This window comes from Schistocerca nitens, chromosome 1 (assembly GCF_023898315.1).
Source record: "Schistocerca nitens isolate TAMUIC-IGC-003100 chromosome 1, iqSchNite1.1, whole genome shotgun sequence".
Classification (NCBI taxonomy): Eukaryota; Metazoa; Arthropoda; class Insecta; order Orthoptera; family Acrididae; genus Schistocerca; species Schistocerca nitens.
The window spans coordinates 646,808,619-646,834,240 of record NC_064614.1 but is presented as its reverse complement, the minus strand read 5'-3'; the positions used below and the strand labels follow the sequence as shown (position 1 = coordinate 646,834,240).

Sequence of the window (25,622 nt, the reverse complement as noted above, 5' to 3'; positions counted from 1 at the left end):
TTATTTATTCCTGATGACTGGCTTCCACCGCTAAGATGGTCGCCTCATGATCATCAAAAGACTTCTTGTCACACGCCCTGTTCCATTGTGACTATCAGCCACGCCATGTTGTCAGTACAGTGGATAGTATGTAGCACATTACGAACAGGTTTGTTAAAAATAAAAACTGGTTCCCTACAAATAAAAATAATACGATTAAAAAATTGTTCAAATGGCTCTAAGCACTATGGGACTTAACATCTGTGGTCATCAGTCCCCTAGAACTTAGAACTAATTAAACCTAACTAGCCTAAGGACATCACAGACAGCCATGCCCGAGGCAGGATTCGAACCTGCGACCGTAGCGGTCGCGCGGTTCCAGACTGAAGCGCGTAGAATTGCTCTACCACACCGGCCGGCAATACGATCAAAAAGCACCTTGTGTCACTAGCGATGTCCACACACAAAACACTCCACTGATGCTTGTTACATGTTGAACTACGTAACTGTGCACATTTGTCAACTGTTGCGCGTTTCAGCATTTAAGAAGCGTCAGTGAAATTTTATGTGTGTGACACCCCTAACTTTATTTGTGACAGACTTGTTTTCATTTTTGACAAACATGTCTCGAATGTGCTACATACCATCAATTAGTGTCAGCTTGGCATGTGTTATATAATCACAATGGAACAGGACGTATACCAACAAGTTTTCTAAGGATCGGAAAATGACGATCTTAACTGTTGAAAGCGGTCATAAATAACAAATAATACTGAATCCGATCTTGGCTATTAAAATTATCTTCAAACAAACATTAAGTTACGACTACAAGAATATACTGGAAAGCTCTACCTATCACTCCTGTATGGACCGTGAAGACAATAGCAGCGAGCACGTTTCTTACGTGATTGGAACGAAGGAAGGACGGAAAATTAGGACTTCGCGTTCCATCGACATCGAGGTCATTAGAGACGGAGTTCATTAGAGACGGAGCACAAGTTCGGATTATGATGGTGTGGGGGAGGAAATCGGCCGTGCCCTTTCAGAGGAGCCATTCCGACTTTTGCATGGAGAGTTTTAAGGAAATCACGGAAAACTTATATCTGGATTTTCGGAAGCGGATCTGAACCTTCGTCCTCCCGAATGCGAGCCCAGCTTGCTAACCACTGCGCCGTCTCGTTCAGTTTGCGTGCTTGGAACGGGAGAAATTCTAATAACTGTTACAATCAGGAGCAACCTCTACCCTAAATCTGATTGTGTGTTATAGAGTATAGATGTAGGTTGTAGATCAGTACTCTACAAGAAACTCTACAGATTGTAGCCGATGGTTCGCATACCACCACCACCACTACCACCACCTCCCGATTCTGTTTCCATTCACTTATTTTCTGTCGTCAGAGCTCCACACTTTCGCTGTTCACAAAAAACGGCCACATTGAAAAACCGGACGTTGTACATTTATTCGCAGACAGTCGGTTTCGATCAAATGACCATCCAATGCCGTACAGTTTATGCATAAAATGTATAACAAGCATTATATGATGAACCGTTCTATGTAACATACTCGCGGATTAACACTGCATCAAGTTAAATGAAGGCTGCTTGGCATCAAATACATAATGTTTTATAGCTGCAGCATATAAATGCAATAGTTAAAAACTAAGACACGCATAAGGACTTTTCAAAGCACTGAATACATGTGTATACGCATTATAAATATACACATAACACGAGTACCTGTCACGTATACATCTTACATCAGTCACCAAGTGCGAAAACCGATAGCCCATTACAGTGTCCGGGATACCGTCTGGCCAAAATAATTCAATCAGCTGAAGCTTGTTTTATTAGGACTACAGCGACAGTACCTGTAAGTTAGCATAGCCAGAGACTTGTAAGCAATACGGCAGTACTGCTAATGGCTACAAACATCAGCTGATTCAGTTGCCTATTTATGAAGCAACTGCGGCCAGTCTGCATGCTGAACACTTGCGTGGACTGCCGCTTACAGAGCTTGGTGACAGATGAAAAATTGTACTAGTTGTGTCTATATATGACAGATACTCCTTGTCTATGTTGAACATGCATACATAATTTTACTGCGCTTTTTAATATCTTCAAGCATATTTCATTTTTAATTACTTTACTTAGATGCTGCAGCTAAAGGCAATTACGTTTTTGACGCCAAAGAACCTTCCCTCAGCTTGATGTAGTATTAAACCGACAGCATGTTATGTGCAAATGGTTCATCATCACTATTTTGCAATTTAGTATTTCTTGTACATTTGATGTACGTGTAGGTGACTTGAAGGGGGTATTTTGACCGAAATTGGCAGTCTGTGTTTACATATGTATTACAATAGTTTCTGGTTGTTTCATGACGTGAATCATAACTGTCGGAGTTTCTACTTATAAATCGCAATCTCTCCCGTTTTCCTGCCAAGGTTATCGCTCTAACTGTACGCTAATCTGTAGTTGTGAACTTTGCTAAACGTAAAAATATTGAGGACTTTGGCTAAAAGATTAGTGAGTCACAGATGTTTCATGAAGACCATGGGTAACAGTGTGTGGTTATACGAAATGGAATGATCACAGTGGCTCAGTCGTAGGTGGATTTCGAATTGTTAGTAGGTGACTAGCACTCTCAGGTCGGTCGACAAACTTGGAAGCTAAAAATCTATACACACCCTGCTGGAATGCTACACACGTGGATAGAATCCAAATCACATCGGACTAACAGAGGTCGCAGCGCATATACTGAGCAGACCAGGCCGGATGATCAATGGATCGTTTACCACGCGATAGACTGTAGTAGTAATACTCAAAAAGCCCAATTAACACACATCAGAAGAGGACCGCCTTATATATTGTGTAAATTTGTCTTGTGTAAAAAACAAAAATTGCATTTGGAAGCACAGAAGCAATCTTTCTTCCCAAGTGCCATCCTTAAAATTGGACGGGAAAAAGCGCTAACATACGTTCGCCGCGAATGTATATGTAGATTCCTTTTGTTGTATGTACTAGGAAATATGTTTCTTCAATCGATAAGAAAAGACAACTCTTGAAAATGTGGGAATAATGTTTGTACATCTTGCCGGTAATGTTTTCCATTGCAGTTATGTTATCAGGCAAGTGGACGCAGTGGTTAATTCAACGGACGTAAGTCGCGGAGGAGTGAAATTCGCATTCCCCGTCCAAGTCTGCTATTTTTTGCTTTATAAGATACATATATTTTTCTTTCAATTGTATTGTTTATGATGTGTCGGCAGCTGGGCCAACACCTTGTAGATCGAAGTGGCTGAAAGTGCACGCTAAACTAACGCAGACGGGCGTGAAGTACTGGAACATGAGACTTATTAATGAATAAGAAGAAAAGTACGTAGCTGGAATAATATACTTAACTTTATTCTCTTGTTGGAATACATCTCTTGAATAGTAGTAAGCTATAAGCACTGATACAAATGGCGCCTTGCTAGGTAGTAGCTATGGAATAAGCTGAAGGCTATTCTATCAGTCTCTCGGCAAATGAGAGGAAGACTTGGTAGGTCTGGTCGCAAGCTATGTCGTCCGTACAACTGGGGCGAGGTCATGTCCGTGTCTTGTGACCTGCCATGTGGTGGCGCTAGGATTGCGATTACACAGTGGCGACACGCGGGTCCGACATGTACTACAGGACCGCGGCCGATTTAAGTTACCACCTAGCAAGTGTGGTGTCTAGCGGTGACACCACAGTTTATTCTGACAGTTGAGAGAAAAATATATGTTGTTTAATAAAACAAGTAGCAGCTGAAAGCCGAATTTTGTAGGCGGAGAAAAACCAAAGACGTCAGTTTAGACTTTCCGTGGTTTCTACAAACCGCTTCACACATATACCGGAATGGTTCTTAAAGGCCTAGGGTTTATTATTTCCCACGCATTACTTGAGTTATTTTTGTTGTCATACAACTGTATCAGAGGCGTAGTGTCTTTCTTAAGCTATTCATTAATTATAATGGCTCTGTTGTTCAGGGATGGTAAGGACGAAATTCAGCTATGAAAATTCATATTAACCACTATGGCTTTCGTCTGGAGTGATTAAGGGAATGACAAAAAACCTAAAAAAGTACGTCTGGAAGGGAAGTTGAACTGTAGTCCTCCGAAAACAATTATGCCTTATCCTCAGTACTACCTCCCTCGGTACATTCCCAGTTTTGTCCAGTGGCTTAATTCTGACGACCTCATTGTCAACGTGGCACGAAACTACATCCTCCTTTCCAACCGTTTCAAGAACAATTCCACGGGGGTTTGGGAACCATTAAGGAAACTCGTGACGAACTGTGCTACTTTTCTTTGATTCTTCTCCACCTCTTGCACTTATTTGGCTTGTGAAACGTCTAACTATGTAGAAAATATTTATTAGTCTAGCCCTGAATTTTGCAAGGCACTTCTTTACAGACAATTCATGTTTATTTAGGATCATTCCAGCCAAATTCAATTTATTATTTGTCTTTCACAGTAGGTTTATGAGATCGTCCCATAGCAAATCGTTCCAGGCTGATGTTTCTAGGATTTGACGTTCGAATCTGAATTCAGTGACATTTTACTGATCCTGTGGTCAAATGACATTCGGTCTTGTCGTTTGTTTACGCAAGCTACCTTGAATTTATTTGTATTGAGGTTCATCTGAGAATCTGTGAAGCAAACGCATCATCCTATCACTAGTAATTTTCGTAATGATTTTCTAACACCTTGACTTGTCATGTATACAAATGTTGTCTGAGACAGAGATTTATCCATATTATATACGAACTGATAATTCCCTAAATACCTACCGTCGCCGACTGGGAAAAGAGAATAAATGAGCACAAGTAGTGACGTCAACAGCCACTACCTGCTCATGACGTGTATGCACACACAAACATGCCATCAGTGGTGGTCTTTACTGCACCTCTTTCAGCTCACATGTGGACGCGTTGCCTGGGAGAATATTTCACAGGAATCCTCACTCTTCACTCGTATCATTGTCCGTACTTTTTATTTGTAGCGTGCACATTTTCCACGTAATTCACGCATTTAAAACTACACAACGTCCACAGCGGTGTGTCGTTTATTTGCTATTCTTTTCCCTCTAAAAAAATGCAGACGTCAACAAAACACTAAGCAGCGGAATACTGATGCAGTATTTAAACGCGTGAATCATGTGGGAAATGTATAGTGCTGGAAATAAAATAAAAAGGAAGTAATTAGCGAGAATACCGATCAAGGAAAGTAAGTATTCCTGGGAAACCAGCACGCAGTTCACACACATTCACATGTAAGCTTAAATAGACGAGGATCCGCCACTCTTGCTGATGCTTAACTTATTAGCACGATATGACCGTGGTGCCATAAAAACGTTTTCATGATCTGTGCGCAAAGTGTCAGCGATAATGAGATATTTATAAAGCGACTACGGGTAACATGGTCACAAAAAGTGAGAAAGCTTTTTAGTTTAAGACGCGTTAGAAAGGTGACAGGTTCCGGAAGCACGAAAACTTTTTTTCCGATTACCAAAGAAAATTGCAGGGAACCTGGATCAATCACGCAACGTATTAATCGAAGAGCTTTTCTTTAGTTGCATAACGTACGCGACGTCGAAAGGATTTTTCATTAGCAGAACAAAAATGAGAAATACGTTCACAGAAATTTCTTATCTATACATATAAAACAGAATGACCGGACGGATTGGTTCATCGTCGCCCAGCACTAACCGATAAGGATAGAAACTTGAAATTTGAAGAGACGCCGTTTAAGAAGTGATTTTTCGAAATTCCACCCACAGTGGGGTGAAATAGAGGATGATATGTTTCTTGAAAATAAATCGCTATTAAAGCAATTTTGAAGCTAGACCTACGAAAATTGGTATTTGGTTTCTCGGTTAGGAACAAAGAAATCCATGTTTCAGTATTTTTGGGAATTTAGCCCTTATGAGGGTGAAATAGTGGGTGAAAGCTTTTTCGCTTATAAATCATTATTAAAGAGCTACTAATGTATTTTTAAAAAGTATACCAATGAAAACTGATGTGTGTCTTCGTGGTTGGAAATGAAAATTATGGGTTTCAGTGCTTTTGGAAGGTGAAATGTTTTATGAAAATATTTCACTGCGAAAGCATTTCTATGAAAATTGGTGATTGGCTTCTCGGTCAGAAATAAAAAACGTATTTGTTTCACTGTTTTTCGAAATTCAACTCATAAGGGCTGAAATAAGGTGAAACTGATTCACTCAAACATCATCGACCAGCCTAAATTGCTAAGGATTTGACATTTGGAGCAGGTTTAGACCTTATACTGTACGCATCGTCTAAGAAGGGACAAAAATTTTTAAGAAAATAGTTCGTGATATTAACAAAATTAAAAGCGAAATCTATGATGACTGGTATTTCACTTCTAGGTTAGATGTAAAGAAATATATGTTAGGGGATAAAAGTTTCTGTGGAAATACCGCCACAAGAACGCAAAAGGCGTCATTAACAAAAACCTTGGACTCCAGTGCTAGAATCGCTTTCTGGTCAGAAGTACATTTGGTTCAGACCATGCTTCTATGGCCTTAATTAGCGCACAAAGTTTAGAAGGTGTTGCAAACAAATGGAAACATAAAAAGTCGATGAAAGAAAAGTGACTGTGCATACCATACAATCTACGCGAGCGAAGCAGCAGGCGCTAAGCTGATACTTTATAGAAATGATGCTCACCCTTAAAGTCACAGTAAATGTAACATTGTAACATACGATGTGACCTCCACAGTGAAGGATGAGTATGTGGTTCCTGTACTCTGTTTGGTATACGGTGATATGAAGTAACAAACGACGCATTAACTCTACTAGAGAACGACAGCCGAAGGAACTGTTTGTGGCTTTTTCGCTGGGACCATCCCACTTCTGCCTGAATGATTTATGGGAACAAAAGAAGATGTGAATCATGGTAATGGGACGGGAATCGAAATGCCACCCCTTCCGAATATTGTTACTATTCGGAATTCTATTAGTGAGAACGATTACCTATTCCTAATGACCTTTGCACAGAATGGAAACAACAGATCGTTTTCTCAGTGTATGACAAAGTATGATGATGTCCTTCAGCGAATATTTGCAAGCAGCACTTGTGAATCGTGACAGAAAGTGTACTTTGCCCGAAGAATATAGATGCTCTAGTGCTGTAGGCACAACTGGAGGGGGAGAATGCTTAATCCAGGATAAATAACATCACGTACACACCGGGAAAATCACAGTTGCGTGGCCATTTTAATGTTGATTGGGCGATTAATTTATTAGAAAGACATTTCATGCAACCGCACGATATTTTTCACTGATAAAAAAATCACTTCGTGTCTACATCAAATTTTTACATTGGTGATTTCTCAGTACCCTAGAGTATGTGGTTGCGTATCTTAGAAATTTAGGTTACATTTACTATCACCGGTGGTTTGAAACCTTTTCTGTTGAAAGGGACTAACTCACAATTAAGAGAAATAAAAGGTTTTGTAATTTGTATTTTACTGTTTTCTGTATTGTCACTCCAAAATAAACAGTTTAAGTGACAATTGTTTCTGCAACTGTTTTACTGTGCACGTTTCGCATGTGATTACTACATGGGAACGATAATAACTTTCGTATACCACTAGTTTGTAAAAAAAATTACTGGAATAAACAACAAACTAGAGTGGAATTTAGTAGGCTTGAGCCAGAGTTTAATGACATCACCACTGGATTGTCAAAAGTAAAACGAGCTGTACTATCCATTTAGAAAAAGTCTTCAACTCAACTTCGGGCCTGTAACTCATAAATTCAACCGAGAATTAAAGGCAGTGGTACGTTGGTAAAAAGTCAAGTGAAGGAATCGCTGTAACTCCTAATCTCGATAATGATGTAGTTTTCCCCTACTCTTTCATCTTTCTACTTTCCTCATTCTAAATTTTTCAAACGAGAAGAAAGAACGGTTTGTTCAGTGCGTTAAATACAGAACTCTGAGACTATCCGACAAGTCTTAGATTCGTGTACCTCGAAACAGAACTAATTTTATTTGATTTTTCACACTGAGTAGTAAACTGTATTTCCTAGATTTGAAGTATACTGATAACACCCCTAAAAGAGTACGTTAGAGGAATTAAAATATTCCGAAATCTGCCGCTAAACTTCAACCTATGCCTAACAGACAGAACGGTCTTCGAAGTATTAGCTCTTTCTTACCACTTTCAACAACACACTGGCCCTAAGCATACAGAGGAAATTGTTCGCCTGTGCTAGCTGTACCGTACTCCTCTTGTTCCCACGTCTCCATTACAGGTTGCAGATCTTAATCCACGTGAGCATCTTTGAAGTACGCTTGATAGAATTGTCAGAAAATATGAAGTACAAAGTAAGACTGTTCTGAAACAATGTCTACACCATGAATAGCGAAATGTTTCCTCAGAGACTCCTGAAACAGGTTCAGTTCATCCCAAAGAGGTTAACAGAAGTGATACAAAGAAGAGTAATGCCCAAAAAGTGCTAACGTAATTATTATATATATTTAAGTTGTAATTTTATTTGTAGGTACGATTACTTTTTATCACTGTGGGACGCCAGACGGTTGTTGTTGTTGTGGTCTTGGTACAGAATATTTAATTGCTTTTTGCAGGAGGCTAATTAGATAGTCGTTTGTAGGTATATATTAGGAAGGAAACCCTATACAGTTAGTTCACCAAATAACATGCCTGGTTGTAGTCTTTAGTTCTAATAAATACATTTATTCTACATGTACCATGAATACTTTTTTCTATGACTACATGAGTCGTACATTGATATAAATTTGCAGATAAATTCTGTGGTCTATGTGAACATCGTCTAAAAAAGTGTTAGGAGCTGAGTTACTAGACGCAAACAACGAAAATATGGTAAGCGACAAACGAATTTCCTTTTATTGATTTCTGATGGGTGTCAGCGAGCAAAAATTTCGTAAAGGTTTGAAATGAAGTGCACTCATTCTCAAATACTGGACGGGTAGTCTGAATAGTCCGCGTGCCAGAGTTACCGTGTGCCTAATGACGTAGACACAGCATCTAACTGTAATACATGACTTATAGTGTTAAACTTTCAATGTAAGATTACCCCTCTTCATGAGTAGCTTATGATAGAATTTTAAATTTTGAAATTCGATCAATGACTATGCGAAATACTGAAAATCAAATTTTTGTTGCCCCTGGGGACTTTTAGAAAGGCAACTTGCAATTGGAATCGTGCCCTGGCTTAGACTTTATAGTGATATATGAGGTGTGACAATAAAGTAATGAGACTGATTTTCTTTGCAAGATGTGGCAACCCTGCAGGCTTGCGTAGGCACAATATCTTTGACCTTGGTCTATAAGCTGCTTCCATTCCAAGCGGCACATCGATGCAACTGCTCAGTCGTTAGTTGAGTTGTAATAACTTCACACGTGTTTGTGTCTCTCGTCACGGAAATGGAACCGCATATTATTGCGCAATGGTATGCCATTTCTTTTTGCGTTAAATTGGGTGAAAATGCGACGACAGCTTAAGGTAAGCTTCAGAAGGGTTTTGGAGAGGAGGTTATGCCAAGAGCTCAAGTTTTTCGTTGGCATAAAATGTTTAGTGAAGGCAGAACGAATGGACGCCCATCTACCTCACGGACGGATGTCAAATTGGCCAGGCTGCGTGAACTCATGCGATCTGATAGAGATTATCCGTGAAAATGATTGCAGAAGAAGTGAACATCAATCGAGAAACGGTTCATCTAATAATAACTAAAGATCTTGGTACGAGAAAGATTTGTGCAAAAATGGTCCCCAAAAATCTCTCATACTGCTCTGTCAGTACAGCAATTTTTAATCCCAAAGCAAATTTCAGTACTACCACAGCCACCTTATTCACCAGATACCACTCGGTACGACTTTTTTCTATTTCCAAGAGTCAAAACAGCGGTCAAGGGACAACATTTTCAAACAACACAAGATGTCCAAAAAGCTGTAACGAAAGTCTTGGAGGACATAACAGAAGATGAGTTCCAGAAATGTTAGCATCAATGGCAGAAGCGCTGGAAAAAGTGTGTGCAATTAGAAGGGAACTACTTTGTAGGAGACAACACTAAACTTGACTACAACGGTAAGCAACATTTTTTTTCACATCACTCTCATTACTTTATTGTCGCACCTCGTACATGGGTTAGTGATTGACTATGAAGACCCTCAGTTGCTTTAATATTTAGCAGGAAAAAGTTAGCAAGGCAAAAGAATGTGTATTGAAAACCGGACGAGAAGACTGAACAGTAGGGGAACGTTAACAGGAGGTCGGTGTGGTGTGAAAGCCCGGGTGATTTGCGGGTGACGTGAGCTACGGCGTTTCGTGCCAGTTGGCTGCTGGCGGCTCACTGCGCCCCTCCCCCTCCTCCCACCCCTCGCCGCACACATACATACACTGGAGCGGAACGTCCGCTCTCCACCGCTGCTCTTACTGCTCTACTCTGCTCTACTGTACTGCAGCCTGGCGCACTTCCTTCCACTGCCGTGTCCACAGACTTTTTTCTCACGATTTATTCGTCGCCTTTCCCCTAAGTACTGAAATGATCAAATGGTTCAAATGGCTCTGAGCACTGTGGGACTAAACATCTATGGTCATCAGTCCCCTAGAACTTAGAACTACTTACACCTAACTAACCTAAGGACATCACACAACACCCAGTCATCACGAGGCAGAGAAAATCCCTGACCCCGCCGGGAATCGAACCCGGGAACCCGGGCGTGGGAAGCGAGAACGCTACCGCACGACCACGAGCTGCGGACTCTGAAATGATCACAAGGATACTTACAAGGGAACGTCCCCATCGCACCCCCTTCAGATTTAGTTATAAGTTGGCACAGTGGATAGGCCTTGAAAAACTGAACACAGATCAATCGAGAAAACAGGAAGAAGTTGTGCGGAACTATGAAAAAAATAAGCAAAATATACAAACTGAGTAGTCCATGCGCAAGATATGCAGTTTATGTGAAAAAGTCTTATGTTTTCATCACTTTTTTGGGAGTTGTTATCACATCCACAAGAAAACCTAAATCGGGCAAGGTAGAAGAATCTTTTTACCCATTCGCCAAGTGTACAAGTTAGGTGGGTCGACAACATATTCCTGTCATGTGACGCACATGCCGTTACCAGTGTCGTATAGAATATATCAGACACGTTTTCCTGTGGAGGAATCGGTTGACCTATGACCTTGCGATCAACCCTTGCATCGGATTTGGCTTGGTTCTGGACTTCGTAAGCTTTTTGGATTCCTTTCTACAAGAGCTTTCCGAGCACACTTACGTGCCATGTTAGACAAGATCTTTCATTATTTTGTAATTTTCAGTTTAGTACCGATTTTCACGTACAGGGTGTTTCAAAAATGACCGGTATATTTGAAACGGCAATAAAAACGAAACGAGCAGCGATAGAAATACACCGTTTGTTGCAATATGCTTGGGACAACAGTACATTTTCAGGCAGACAAACTTTCGAAATTACAGTAGTTACAATTTTCAACAACAGATGGCGCTGCAAGTGATGTGAAAGATATAGAAGACAACGCAGTCTGTGGGTGCGCCATTCTGTACGTCGTCTTTCTGCTGTAAGCGTGTGCTGTTCACAACGTGCAAGTGTGCTGTAGACAACATGGTTTATTCCTTAGAACAGAGGATTTTTCTGGTGTTGGAATTCCACCGCCTAGAACACAGTGTTGTTGCAAGAAGACGAAGTTTTCAACGAAGGTTTAATGTAACCAAAGGACCGAAAAGCGATACAATAAAGAATCTGTTTGAAAAATTTCAACGGACTGGGAACGTGACGGATCAACGTGCTGGAAAGGTAGGGCGACCGCGTACGGCAACCACAGAGGGCAACGCGCAGCTAGTGCAGCAGCGGCCTCGGGTTTCCGTTCGCCGTGTTGCAGCTGCGGTCCAAATCACGCCAACGTCCACGTATCGTCTCATGCGCCAGAGTTTACACCTCTATCCATACAAAATTCAAACGCGGCAACCCCTAAGCGCCGCTACCATTGCTGCACGAGAGACATTCGCTAACGATATAGTGCACAGGATTGATGACGGCGATATGCATGTGGGCAGCATTTGGTTTACTGACGAAGCTTATTTTTACCCGGACGGCTTCGTCAATAAACAGAACTGGCGCATATGGGGAACCGAAAAGCCCCATGTTGCAGTCCCATTGTCCCTGCATCCTCAAAAAGTACTGGTCTGGGCCGCCATTTCTTCCAAAGGAATCATTGGCCCATTTTTCAGATCCGAAACGATTACTGCATCACGCTATCTGGACATTCTTCGTGAATTTGTGGCGGTACAAACTGCCTTAGACGACACTGCGAACACCTCGTGGTTTATGCAAGATGGTGCCCGGCCACATCGCACGGCCGACGTCTTTAATTTCCTGAATGAATATTTCGATGATCGTATGATTGCTTTGGGCTATCCGAAACATACAGGAGGCGGCGTGGATTGGCCTCCCTATTCGCCAGACATGAACCCCTGTGACTTCTTTCTGTGGGGACACTTGAAAGACCAGGTGTACCGCCAGAATCCAGAAACAATTGAACAGCTGAAGCAGTACATCTCATCTGCATGTGAAGCCATTCCGCCAGACACGTTGTCAAAGGTTTCGGGTAATTTCATTCAGAGACTGCGCCATATTATTGCTACGCATGGTGGATATGTGGAAAATATCGTACTATAGAGTTTCCCAGACCGCAGCGCCATCTGTTGTTGAAAATTGTAACTACTGTAATTTCGAAAGTTTGTCTGCCTGAAAATGTACTGTTGTCCCAAGCATATTGCAACAAACGGTGTATTTCTATCGCTGCTCGTTTCGTTTTTATTGCCGTTTCAAATATACCGGTCATTTTTGAAACACCCTGTATATTCTGACGAATATTTTTATTATCTCATTTTGGGTCCTAGTAACGCACTGCAAGATCTTCAGAATGATAGCCGAATCAGTGTCATAGCTAACTGCGTTTCCACGCAACACCAATGTACACTGAAGCGCCAAAGAAGCTGTTATACCCCTGCGTGTTCAAATACAGAGATACGTAAACAGGCAGAATATGGCGCTGCGGTCGGCAACGCCTATATAAGACAACAAGTGTCTGGCGCAGTTGTTAGATCGACTACTGCTGCTACAATGGCAGGTTATCAAGATTTAATTGAGTTTGAACGTGGTGTTACAGTCGGCGCACGACCGGTGGGCCACAGCATCTCCGAGGCAGCGATGAAGTGGGGATTTTCCCCTACGACCATTCTCCAGTGTACCGTGAATATCAGGAATCCGGTAAAACATCAAATCTGCGACATCGTTGCGGCCAGATAAAGCTCCTGCAAGAACGGGGCCAACGACAACTGAAGAGAATCGATCAACGTGTCAGAAATGCAACACTTCCGCTAATTACTGCAGATTTCAATGCTGGGCCATCAACAAGTGTCAGCGTGCGAACCATCCAACGAAACATCATCGATATGAACTTTCGGAGCCGAAGATCCATTCGTGTACCCTTGATGACTGCACGACATATAGCTTTACGCCTTGTCTCGGCCCGTTAACACCGACATTGGACTGTTGATGACTGGAAACATGTTGCCTGGTCGAATGACTTGGTTTAAAATTATATCAATCGGATGGACGTGTACGGGTGTGGAGACAACCTCATAATTCCATGGACCCTGCATGCTAGCAGGGGCTGTTCAAGCTGATGGAGGCTCTGTAATGGTGTGGGGCGTGTGCAGTGATATGGGAGTCCTGATACGTCTGAATACGACTCTGAGGTGATACGTTCGTAAGCATCCTGTCTAATCACCTGAATCCATTCATGTCCACTGTGCATTCCGTCAATTCCAGCAGTACAAGGCAACACTCCTCATTTCTATAATTGTTACAGAGTGGCCCCAGGAACTCGCTTCTGAGTTTAAACACTTCCGCTGGCCAAAAGACTCCCCAGATATGAACATTATTGAGCATATCTGGGATCCTTGCAACGTGCTGTTCAGAAGAGATCTCCAACCTCTCGTACTCTTACGGATTTATGGACAACTGTGCAGGATTCATGGTGTTGATTTACTCCAACACAACTTCAGAAGTTAGTCGTGTGCATGCCACGTCGTGTTACGGCACTTCTGAGCGCTCGCGGGAGCCCTACTCGAATTTTAGTCACGTGTACCAGTTTCTTTGGCTCTTTAATGTATAATTTTACAGAAATTTCACTCTAACAGTAACGCGCACATATAGACATGGTCTGTCCGTTGTGGGCTCAACTAATGTTTACGAATTATTAGCCTCGTAGTTATTAGCAATTCAGATTAACAGGATCTTCTCACATAAGGAAGTTGGATAGGCGGGCGAATAGAAGTTTCACGCCGGAATCAATCTGCAACTGTGAGACTTGGTGTAGTCTTCCTATACAAAAAAAGGTTCAGATGGCTCTATGGGACTTAACATCTGAGGTCATCAGTCCCCTAGATTTAGAACAACTAACAACTATCATTGATTATGAAAAATCATAGGATGCACAGAGTTTTATTTTGGGTCAGGTCTATCCGACTAAACTGCTGAGGTCACACACTACTTAATGTAACTTAAAACCACCGACCGGGGGGGGGGGGGGAGCCGCGCGGACCATGGACCATGAGAAGGTGCCCTAGACCGCTCGAATACCCTGCGCGGCGATGCACAGATTAACAAATTTTTCTCTCGCAGTATAAAACTCAACATTTACTAAAGTTCATTTCATTAGATACGTTACATGTTACTGTTCTAAACGACGATGTTGACTGTTGTAGCTGGGGTCTCAAACAGGGCTGAGTTCTTTCATAGTTGACACTACTTTGACCTCAATATGAGGGCGCTACTTTGCTGAGAGAGAGGCGTTTTCTTCTGAAGAGCCTCCCATTTGGTTGTTGCGCGCTTCAGTGAGTAATCGCTGAAGTCTGTGGTATCGATTCGTGTTGCCGACTTTGATGTGGCACCCCGATCATAGGACGGCACTACAGTATGGACCAAAACATTAAAAAATACTATAAACGTGGGCTCTAAATTGATTATCTTAAGAGCTATGAGCACTTGTTGAATAGAAGAGATGTGTTTTGGATTACGGAAGATGAACAAGTACTCCTAGCTCTTAAGATATGCCCTTTAGAGTGCATGTTTGTTGGAAATTAGTTTCTCGTTTTGCTCCCTACTACCACCACTCAAAATATGGAAAGCAAAGAATTTTCAGGAGAGGACACATGTTTCATAATGTTGAAGATATGTAAGTTCTCAGAGCTCTTAAGTTATAGAGTTCAGTGCTCATGTTCGTTAGACATTTTTGTTTCGAATGGTCGTTACTTCAACACTCCTGGAAATGGAAAACAGAACACATTGACACCGGTGTGTCAGACCCACCATACTTGCTCCGGACACTGCGAGAGGGCTGTACAAGCAATGATCACACGCACGGCACAGCGGACACACCAGGAACCGCGGTGTTGGCCGTCGAATGGCGCTAGCTGCGCAGCATTTGTGCACCGCCGCCGTCAGTGTCAGCCAGTTTGCCGTGGCATACGGAGCTCCATCGCAGTCTTTAACACTGGTAGCATGCCGCGACAGCGTGGACGTGAACCGTATGTGCAGTTGACGGACTTTGAGCGAGGGCGTATAGTGGGCATGCGGGAGGCCGGGTGGACGTACCGCCGAATTGCTCAACACGTGGGGCGTGAGGTCTCCACAGTACATCGATGTTGTCGCCAGTGGTCGGCGGAAGGTGCACGTGCCCGTCGACCTGGGACCGGACCGCAGCGACGCACGGATGCACGCCAAGACCGTAGGATCCTACGCAGTGCCGTAGGGGACCGCACCGCCACTTCCCAGCAAATTAGGGACACTGTTGCTCCTGGGGTATCGGCGAGGACCATTCGCAACCGTCTCCATGAAGCTGGGCTACGGTCCCGCACACCGTTAGGCCGTCTTCCGCTCACGCCCCAACATCGTGCAGCCCGCCTCCAGTGGTGTCGCGACAGGCGTGAATGGAGGGACGAATGGAGACGTGTCGTCTTCAGCGATGAGAGTCGCTTCTGCCTTGGTGCCAATGATGGTCGTATGCGTGTTTGGCGCCGTGCAGGTGAGCGCCACAATCAGGACTGCATACGACCGAGGCACACAGGGCCAACACCCGGCATCATGGTGTGGGGAGCGATCTCCTACACTGGCCGTACACCACTGGTGATCGTCGAGGGGACACTGAATAGTGCACGGTACATCCAAACCGTCATCGAACCCATCGTTCTACCATTCCTAGACCGGCAAGGGAACTTGCTGTTCCAACAGGACAATGCACGTCCGCATGTATCCCGTGCCACCCAACGTGCTCTAGAAGGTGTAAGTCAACTACCCTGGCCAGCAAGATCTCCGGATCTGTCCCCCATTGAGCATGTTTGGGACTGGATGAAGCGTCGTCTCACGCGGTCTGCACGTCCAGCACGAACGCTGGTCCAACTGAGGCGCCAGGTGGAAATGGCATGGCAAGCCGTTCCACAGGACTACATCCAGCATCTCTACGATCGTCTCCATGGGAGAATAGCAGCCTGCATTGCTGCGAAAGGTGGATATACACTGTACTAGTGCCGACATTGTGCATGCTCTGTTGCCTGTGTCTATGTGCCTGTGGTTCTGTCAGTGTGATCATGTGATGTATCTGACCCCAGGAATGTGTCAATAAAGTTTCCCCTTCCTGGGACAATGAATTCACGGTGTTCTTATTTCAATTTCCAGGAGTGTATATCCGTGAATACTGAACATTTCTGCTGGGACACCCTGTAAGAATAACAGGTATGGCAGCACCCCTTGCAGAATGAGTCGCGCTGCAGTTTCGGAGCTTCGTCTTGACCACCACCCTTTTTTTAACATCGACAAGAGATTCCTGTAGCATGCTTCTGTGTCAGTTTCCCACTTAGGAGTGTAATCTGTTGGGACCACACCACAATCGCAAGAATCACTCAGCATCACCTTGCGTCATGGTTGGTTTTAGCCTTTTCCGGCCATGGTGATTTCACACCTCGCCTTCGGCCCTGTGTCTGGAGGTCATGGTGGTACACCCAGAACTCGTCTACGGTGATTAAGTTGCCAAAGAAATCACCAGAATTGGCTTGATACTTTTCGCTACTAACGAGATTGGGCGGTTTCTTGAGTGGATGTGTATTAGCGTTCGTGGAACCCAGCGTTCGGCGACACTGTCATGCTCAAAACGTCGTGCAAGATGTTGAAGACTGATTTTCACTTTTTCACGCTTTCGCCTCTACTGCGATAAGCCGGTCATAGAGCACTCAGTTCTCCGCCTCTTCTGTGATTCCTGGTTCTGAACAGAGAGTTACGTTGACACTTAAGTTGTCAACTGCGCGAAGAGTGGGGCCTCGAGTTGAGGTGTCCTGGTGCTTCTAGGCTTCCCACAGACGCAAGCAGTAGACTTAAACGCCCCAGGACGATCAGTTGCTTCAAACGTCCTGCACCGTCGTCGTAGAAATTTCTCCCGATCCAAAGAATGTCAGGGTAAGCAATGAAGTGAGTCACGTGTCAGAGTAACTCTCGTTCCTTTGGAATATCAAACACACTTGAGTCAACCTAAGAGTTACAACTTATGAAGAGAAGTAGAAAATGAGCGGTCCCATGGAAATAAAGCGTTCCCGGTCTCCCGTCCATTTAACACAATTTCTTCCTCTATGTGTGAAGAACCTATCGTGATAGTTTGGCCATATCTTCTTGTTACACCCCGTGTTCAGTACGTGCTTTATATAAATTTACTATTTTTAGTGTTCAAGTAAGTATTTTATTTTTGGCCAAATATGTTAAAGTATGTAAGTATTGCAACATTCGCAAACAATGGCTGGAAATAATCAAAACTGGAAAGCGTGCTGAAGGGTGTTAAAGCATTAAAAGGTTAAGGTCTCGGGGAGATTGTGCACATGTACGCTAAGCATGGCTGTCACGTGTTTGGCTGGAAAAGATATTTGTGCGCGAATGTCACTGAGTAAAGTGGAAGCCGCTGTAATCTACAGAACTCAAAGGGAGCTGTATAAGAACGAGATTAAGAGTTCAAACGGTGCAGAATGATCTTCACCGCGAAGTGGGTTTGACATAATCCGCTTATCACCACACTCTGGGTTTGCTGCAAGGGCAAGAAATCCCCATACTTTATCGAAACAGTAGAGCTAATTTCATTTCAAGGCGATCTAATATTCCGGAGGGAGACAACTTACAACCCTGAAAAGAACCGTATGCCTACTGTCTGCGACGTGCAATGATTAACTGCCACACAAAATTTATGACTGGTAACGACAATGGTCTGCTACAACAAAAGATGATGCCCACTGAGTTCATTTACTAATCTTTAAACACTGTCATTCACAGTGATGTAATCGGAGCCGGTTCTTGAACACGTTTCCACACAAGCGACTTATCATTTGGTGGCCGCCCTTGCCCCTTTCCCTTCGTATACTTTCACTAATCACTGTTATACGGATTGTATACAAATCATGCACTATGGCAATCCTGACGACCCTCGTATGCTAGCACCCACAGTGGCACGTATTGTCATACGTCCTGTATAGAAGTCTCTCAGCTTGCCGACCAAAGCGGCGCCTCCTGTCTTAAACCAGCCCTACAGGTAGTTCACGATGAAAATAAAATTATTCTTCGTATTGGTTTAGTGCGGATCTGCTTATAAATGTACGAGGCGACTTCAAGAAGAGCCGCGCGGGATTAGCCGAGCGATGTAGGGTGCGGCAGTCATGGACTGTGCGGCTGGTCCTGGCGGAGGCTCGAGACCTCCCTCGGGCATGGGTGTGTGTGTTTGCCCTTAGGATAATTTAGGTTAAGTAGAGTGTAAGCTTAGGGAATGATGACCTTAGCAGTTAAGTCCCATAGGATTTCACACACATTTTTGAACTTCAAGAAGTAATGCAACGCTTTCTTGTGAAAGCAGGTTGGTTTTATTGAGGATTCCAGTATACCATATTATTCGCCACTCATTTGACTACAAAACTCTGTTTGTCAACATAATCTCAGTTCAATGCGACGGCCTTACGCCACCTTACTGGAAGGGCCTGCAAGCGCACGTGGTGCGACTTCACTGGTCGACGTCGGAATCGAGGCCTTGCTGCGTCAATAACGTCCCCACCATCCACGTACTGCGGAGTGCATCCTTCACTGGGCCGAACAGAAGGAAGTCGGAGGGTGCGAGATCCGGGATGTAGAGTGAATGAAGAGAGTCCTATGAAATATTGTGAGGCCTTGTCTCATGGATAAGGAAGAGTTTGTTTCCATTTTTATAACGACGAACACGCTGAAGTCGTTCCTTCAGTTTAATGAGAGTAGCGCGGAATGAGTCACAGTTGTGTGCAGTCGGCCGGCCGTGGGAGGACGGACAGGTTTGCGGGACCTTATTGTGATGATGCCACATGCCTTGCCTCGCCCAACCATTCACCGTAATTTCACTGCCAAGTTTCCGGAGACATTCTGCAATTGCCTATGAATATATGTAATACTCTGGTTTTCCAGCAAAAGAAACTCTACTTCGAAAGGAATACGTTTTGAAGGCTACGTATGGCGCCTCCACATACCGAAACTTCATGAAACATTTGGAGCTGCAGCGGGAACATTCCACGATGTCCCACAAAAAATTCTGCATTCTTTCAACCAAAATTGCCAGAGGAAAAATGTGTTGCATTAATAGTTGAACACCCATCGCAGTACACTCATCTATGAGTTAATGAGTTATTCCGCATACCGTTGTCCGTGCTAAAGAAAAGGATATTCCCACGAACTGAGTAAGCTGACATCTGGTGCCAGAAATTTACTTCCACGTAACGCGAAAAGTTCTCCATTTCACATCCACTAAAAAAAAAAAAAAAAAAAAAAAAAAAAAAGGTTCAAATGGCTCTGAGCACTATGGGACTTAACATCTGTGGTCATCAGTCCCCTAGAACTTAGAACTACTTAAACCTAGCTAACCTAAGGACATCACACACATCCATGCCCGAGGCAGGATTCGAACCTGCGACCGTAGCAGTCACACGGTTCCTCACATCCACTAACTAAGCTTTGTGACAAGGTGGTCGAAAACAGTCTGAAAAGCTTGTAACGGTACTACAGGATAGGTTGTGCTGTGAAATAAATGTTAAGGGAGATATTCAATCGTGCGCTGTTGGTTGGTTGGTTTGCGAAAGGAGACCAGACAGCGTGGTCATCGGTCTCATCGGATTAGGGAAGGATGGGGAAGGAAGTCGGCCGTACCCTTTCAGAGGAACCATCCCGGCATTTGCCTGGAGTGATTTAGGGGAATCACCGTGCGCTGTTTCCGAGTTAATTAGCATTGTAATTAGCCTATCAGGTTCAAACGGCCCGTTAGATAGAATAAATGTCAGCTGTTTTCTATTATTACTACCGTGCCATGTCCAATTTTTATATCACTCTCTTGTTCGGTTTTAACAAACCAAACGAAGAAGCTATCCCCAGATGTTAATTCAGCAGACTTTAATTTCTAACTTGAAAACCATTAGTTACTCTGCGTGCTTGCTGCGGTAAAGGTTGTCTCTGCAAAAACGACGCTCCGCGCGCCAGAAAAGATACCTAGAACTACACTCCTGGAAATGGAAAAAAGAACACATTGACACCGGTGTGTCAGACCCACCATACTTGCTCCGGACACTGCGAGAGGGCTGTACAAGCAATGATCACACGCACGGCACAGCGGACACACCAGGAACCGCGGTGTTGGCCGTCGAATGGCGCTAGCTGCGCAGCATTTGTGCACCGCCGCCGTCAGTGTCAGCCAGTTTGCCGTGGCATACGGAGCTCCATCGCAGTCTTTAACACTGGTAGCATGCCGCGACAGCGTGGACGTGAGCCGTATGTGCAGTTGACGGACTTTGAGCGAGGGCGTATAGTGGGCATGCGGGAGGCCGGGTGGACGTACCGCCGATTTGCTCAACACGTGGGGCGTGAGGTCTCCACAGTACATCGATGTTGTCGCCAGTGGTCGGCGGAAGGTGCACGTGCCCGTCGACCTGGGACCGGACCGCAGCGACGCACGGATGCACGCCAAGACCGTAGGATCCTACGCAGTGCCGTAGGGGACCGCACCGCCACTTCCCAGCAAATTAGGGACACTGTTGCTCCTGGGGTATCGGCGAGGACCATTCGCAACCGTCTCCATGAAGCTGGGCTACGGTCCCGCACACCGTTAGGCCGTCTTCCGCTCACGCCCCAACATCGTGCAGCCCGCCTCCAGTGGTGTCGCGACAGGCGTGAATGGAGGGACGAATGGAGACGTGTCGTCTTCAGCGATGAGAGTCGCTTCTGCCTTGGTGCCAATGATGGTCGTATGCGTGTTTGGCGCCGTGCAGGTGAGCGCCACAATCAGGACTGCATACGACCGAGGCACACAGGGCCAACACCCGGCATCATGGTGTGGGGAGCGATCTCCTACACTGGCCGTACACCACTGGTGATCGTCGAGGGGACACTGAATAGTGCACGGTACATCCAAACCGTCATCGAACCCATCGTTCTACCATTCCTAGACCGGCAAGGGAACTTGCTGTTCCAACAGGACAATGCACGTCCGCATGTATCCCGTGCCACCCAACGTGCTCTAGAAGGTGTAAGTCAACTACCCTGGCCAGCAAGATCTCCGGATCTGTCCCCCATTGAGCATGTTTGGGACTGGATGAAGCGTCGTCTCACGCGGTCTGCACGTCCAGCACGAACGCTGGTCCAACTGAGGCGCCAGGTGGAAATGGCATGGCAAGCCGTTCCACAGGACTACATCCAGCATCTCTACGATCGTCTCCATGGGAGAACAGCAGCCTGCATTGCTGCGAAAGGTGGATATACACTGTACTAGTGCCGACATTGTGCATGCTCTGTTGCCAGTGTCTATGTGCCTGTGGTTCTGTCAGTGTGATCATGTGATGTATCTGACCCCAGGAATGTGTCAATAAAGTTTCCCCTTCCTGGGACAATGAATTCACGGTGTTCTTATTTCAATTTCCAGGAGTGTAGATTGTAAGGCTTACTGACTAGCCCATACGAAGCCAAAAAGTACAAGTGTCAAAGACACTGTGCTCTTACAAGGCGTGTGACGGAACACAGCACAAACAAGGGTTGTCCACAGTGACGAACGTTTTACGGCTACAGTACGAAGTAACCACCATCTTGGTCTCATAGCCAAAACGCACACCGTGTTATCTCCCTCCCTCCCTCCCACCCTCTCTCTCTCTCTCTCTCTACCTGCGTGCGTTCGGCTTGGGTCGCATGGGCCTTAAGCATGCCCTGACTCGGCTATCGGCGCAGGACAGGCTGCAGCGCGAGACGTCAGTAAACACCACATTAGCAACTCAATACACCAGTGAATACGTTCACATCTCATTTGTAGGCCTTCCTTGTTTCTAGAAAACGAATTGCAACGCTATGCTGATTCATCCCACCAGTTACACTCGCAGCAGGCGGTGCTGATCCATCGATATAGAGTGCTGTCGCAATCCGTCTGCACTAGTCCAGCGTCCGGCCAACATACTGGGCAGAGAAGAGAGAGAGAAAAGAGAAAGCGTGTGAAACGCTCATACACACACATACACACACACACACATACACACAGGCGTCAATGGCCCATTGAGTTGTTAAAGTGTTGTTTACAGACGTCTCGCGCTTCAGTCTGTCCTGCGGCGATAGCCGAATCAGGTACTGTTTAAGACCCATGCGACCCAAGCCGCTGCCTGGCGCTGCAAGCTGAGAGGGGTGCCCAAGTGCAAGATTTGTGTACAGTGCGTATCACAATTAGGAACTAAGACTCAAACGGGTGAAAGTGTGCCAGGGAAAGGGAGGAAGGGGACCTAATGAGGAGTCAGCTGAGTGGAAAAGTTTCCTCGAATAGACCCTAAGCGGCATACGTCTAACACGATGCCTTGGCTACCCAGTCTACTTCATTGCGCCCTTGAGTTTGACAATGAACTTACTCCAAATGTAATGTCGCAGGACACAACACGTGTTCTCGGTTGTAACGTTTTGAGTGGCAACTTAACAGCACGTAGGTTTCATTTTCCAAGCACTGGCTCTTCTTCGGACAAGTACTACCACTCTACTGAAGCAGGGCTTTGCCTGTATACGTACGGAGGGCTGGCTGTGGTGGCCGAGCGGTTCCAGGCGCTTCAGTCCGGAACCGCGCGACTGCTACGGTCGCAGTTTCGAATCCTGCTTCGGGCATGGATGTGTGTGATGTCCTTAAGTTAGTTAAGTTTAAGTAGTTCTAAGTTCTAGGGGACTGATGACCATAGATGTTAAGTCCCATAGTGCTCAGAGCCGGAACCGAGCGACTGCTGCGGTCGCAGGTTCGAATCCTGCCTCCGGCATGGATGTGTGTGATGTCTTTAGGTTAGTTAGGTTTAAGTAGTTCTAAGTTCTATGGGACTGATGACCTCAAATGTTAAGTCCCATAGTGCTCAGAGCCATTTGAACTATTGAACATACGAGGGAACGTGTGAGATTTATTCCAAGGACGGATTACCTGTCCTAAACGTTCGGCTGATATAGGGCCTATCAAAGTCGTTTTAGATGTGACTGGTCACCAGAGAAATAATTCAGAAATTGTCACTGATGGTTTGTACATTCGGTCACAAACCACGTCAGGGAATTTCCTCAATCACACACTGGTTCACCTTTTATTGCACGCTGTGGCAGGCTATTCCTGTCGCATGTGGGAGCTCCATATCATACTGAATATTCATAGTCTGATGTCACAGTTCCATAATGTAATTTGTTTCTTCAGATACACATAATCATGTGAAAGATAGTTCATTTCAGTCACATACATCCTTCTTGGTGGTACAGTTCTCAGAACTGTTAGGGTCTACCAAATAAATGTCAAAAACCAAAACAAAAGATGAATATTATGTGCGTAACGGTGTTACCTTTATCCGTTGTAAAACGAATTACAGCGAGTTTAATTCACATTCATACATATGTGCGGAACACATGTGTCCAAATAAGTGCAAAAATTGATTTGTGAAACAAACATGAGAGATTAGAAATCAGCACTATCTATAGCTGATTTTGTATTACAGCTCATCATTAATTTCTGCCTGCTTAAAAAAAGTAATCAATTTTGGAATGAATAATCCTAGACTGTTTTACACATATTTCAGTATACATCTATGATGCCGAATTGAATTACGACTTCATTAAAATGAAGTCGTCGTTCTATTCGCCAAAGTAGATGTATATTGAGGTACGCGTAAAACCTTCAGCGTTGAAAATATCGGAAGGAAAGACTCCAGATGTATTACGTATTTACCGCAGCAACCATACCACTCACGACAACGTGAGATTTCCGAAGTGGCGAAAGATACGTATTTCGAGATTGTCACAAGATGTTTTTACAAAGCTACTCTTTACTTTGACGGGTGGACGGAGTATTCCTTGCTTAAATATGTAAAAGGAAGTTGTCAGGTTATCAATAAATGGTATGACAGAATTTCAACACAGTGACGTAATGCATGCTGTTTTGCTCGTAACTTCATGTTTCCCGTACTACAGCCGCAATTCGATCAGAAGAGAAGCCGGCCGGTGTGGCCGAGCGGTTCTAGGCGCTTCAGTCTGGAACCGCGCGACCGCTACGGTCGCAGGTTCGAATCCTGCCTCGGGCATGGATGCGTTTGATGTCCTTAGGTTAGTTAGATTTCAGTAGTTCTAAGCTCTAGGGGACTGTTGACCTCAGATGTAAAGTCCCATACTGCTCAGAGCCATTTGATTCGATCAGAAAAGAAAGCGACAGTATGAAACGAAGTACCTCCCACCAACCTCTGAACGCTTGCCGGCTGTTTTTATAAATGCAGAAACATAAGTAATACGTACTTGTGTTGCGATTTTGAAAGCTCATGTTTGTGTACGTTCAAGTTAGTTTGACAAGTGACATTACAGACAGAAGGCTCAGCCACCTTTCACACATTACAATAGTGGATCTTCTATGGAAAAGTTCTCAAGGAGAAACTTTTTCAGTTGGTTTTCTAATTTTACTCTGCGATCTTTAGACTTTTACATTACTTGGCAGGTGATCAAAAATTTTAGTTGTCGCATTAATGTAGAGTAATGGATGCAATTTTTTCTTCTGGTATTGCAGTTATGAACACCATTGTTCGTTTTGAACTGCAGTGGATTTTTACAATAAACGTCATGAGGGAATAAATGTACTGTGAAGGAGTCATCAAAATGCCTAGCTCTTTAAACAGATTTATACAAGTTATTTCTGTGTGAGTATCACATATTATTCTTTCAGTACGTTCTTCAGCTATAAACATTTCTTAAAAATGAGTTGCTCCAGAACATTTTTATATACGCCGTTACTGAATGAAAATGTGCAAAATGTGTCAGTTTACTGATCTGTCTCGTCGCAAGATTTTCAAGTATTCTAAGTGCAAATGTGGCTGAACTGTGTTGTTTTATTTGCATGAAAATATACTTCCTCGAGTTCAAATTCTCATCAATGCGGACACTTAAAATTTTGAAATTTCCGCCATACTGTATTTATTATTTCGTCACCATGTGTTACTCTTATTATTGGTGTATACCTTC

The 25,622-nt window shown here is 44.2% G+C and overlaps 1 protein-coding gene across 1 annotated transcript in view; it reads left to right on the top strand.

Moving 5' to 3' along the window:
- Positions 1-25,622, top strand: part of LOC126192695 (sodium/calcium exchanger 3) — a 244,711-nt gene that overhangs the window by 1,799 nt on the left and 217,290 nt on the right. The gene's annotated exons all lie outside the window — the stretch shown is intronic.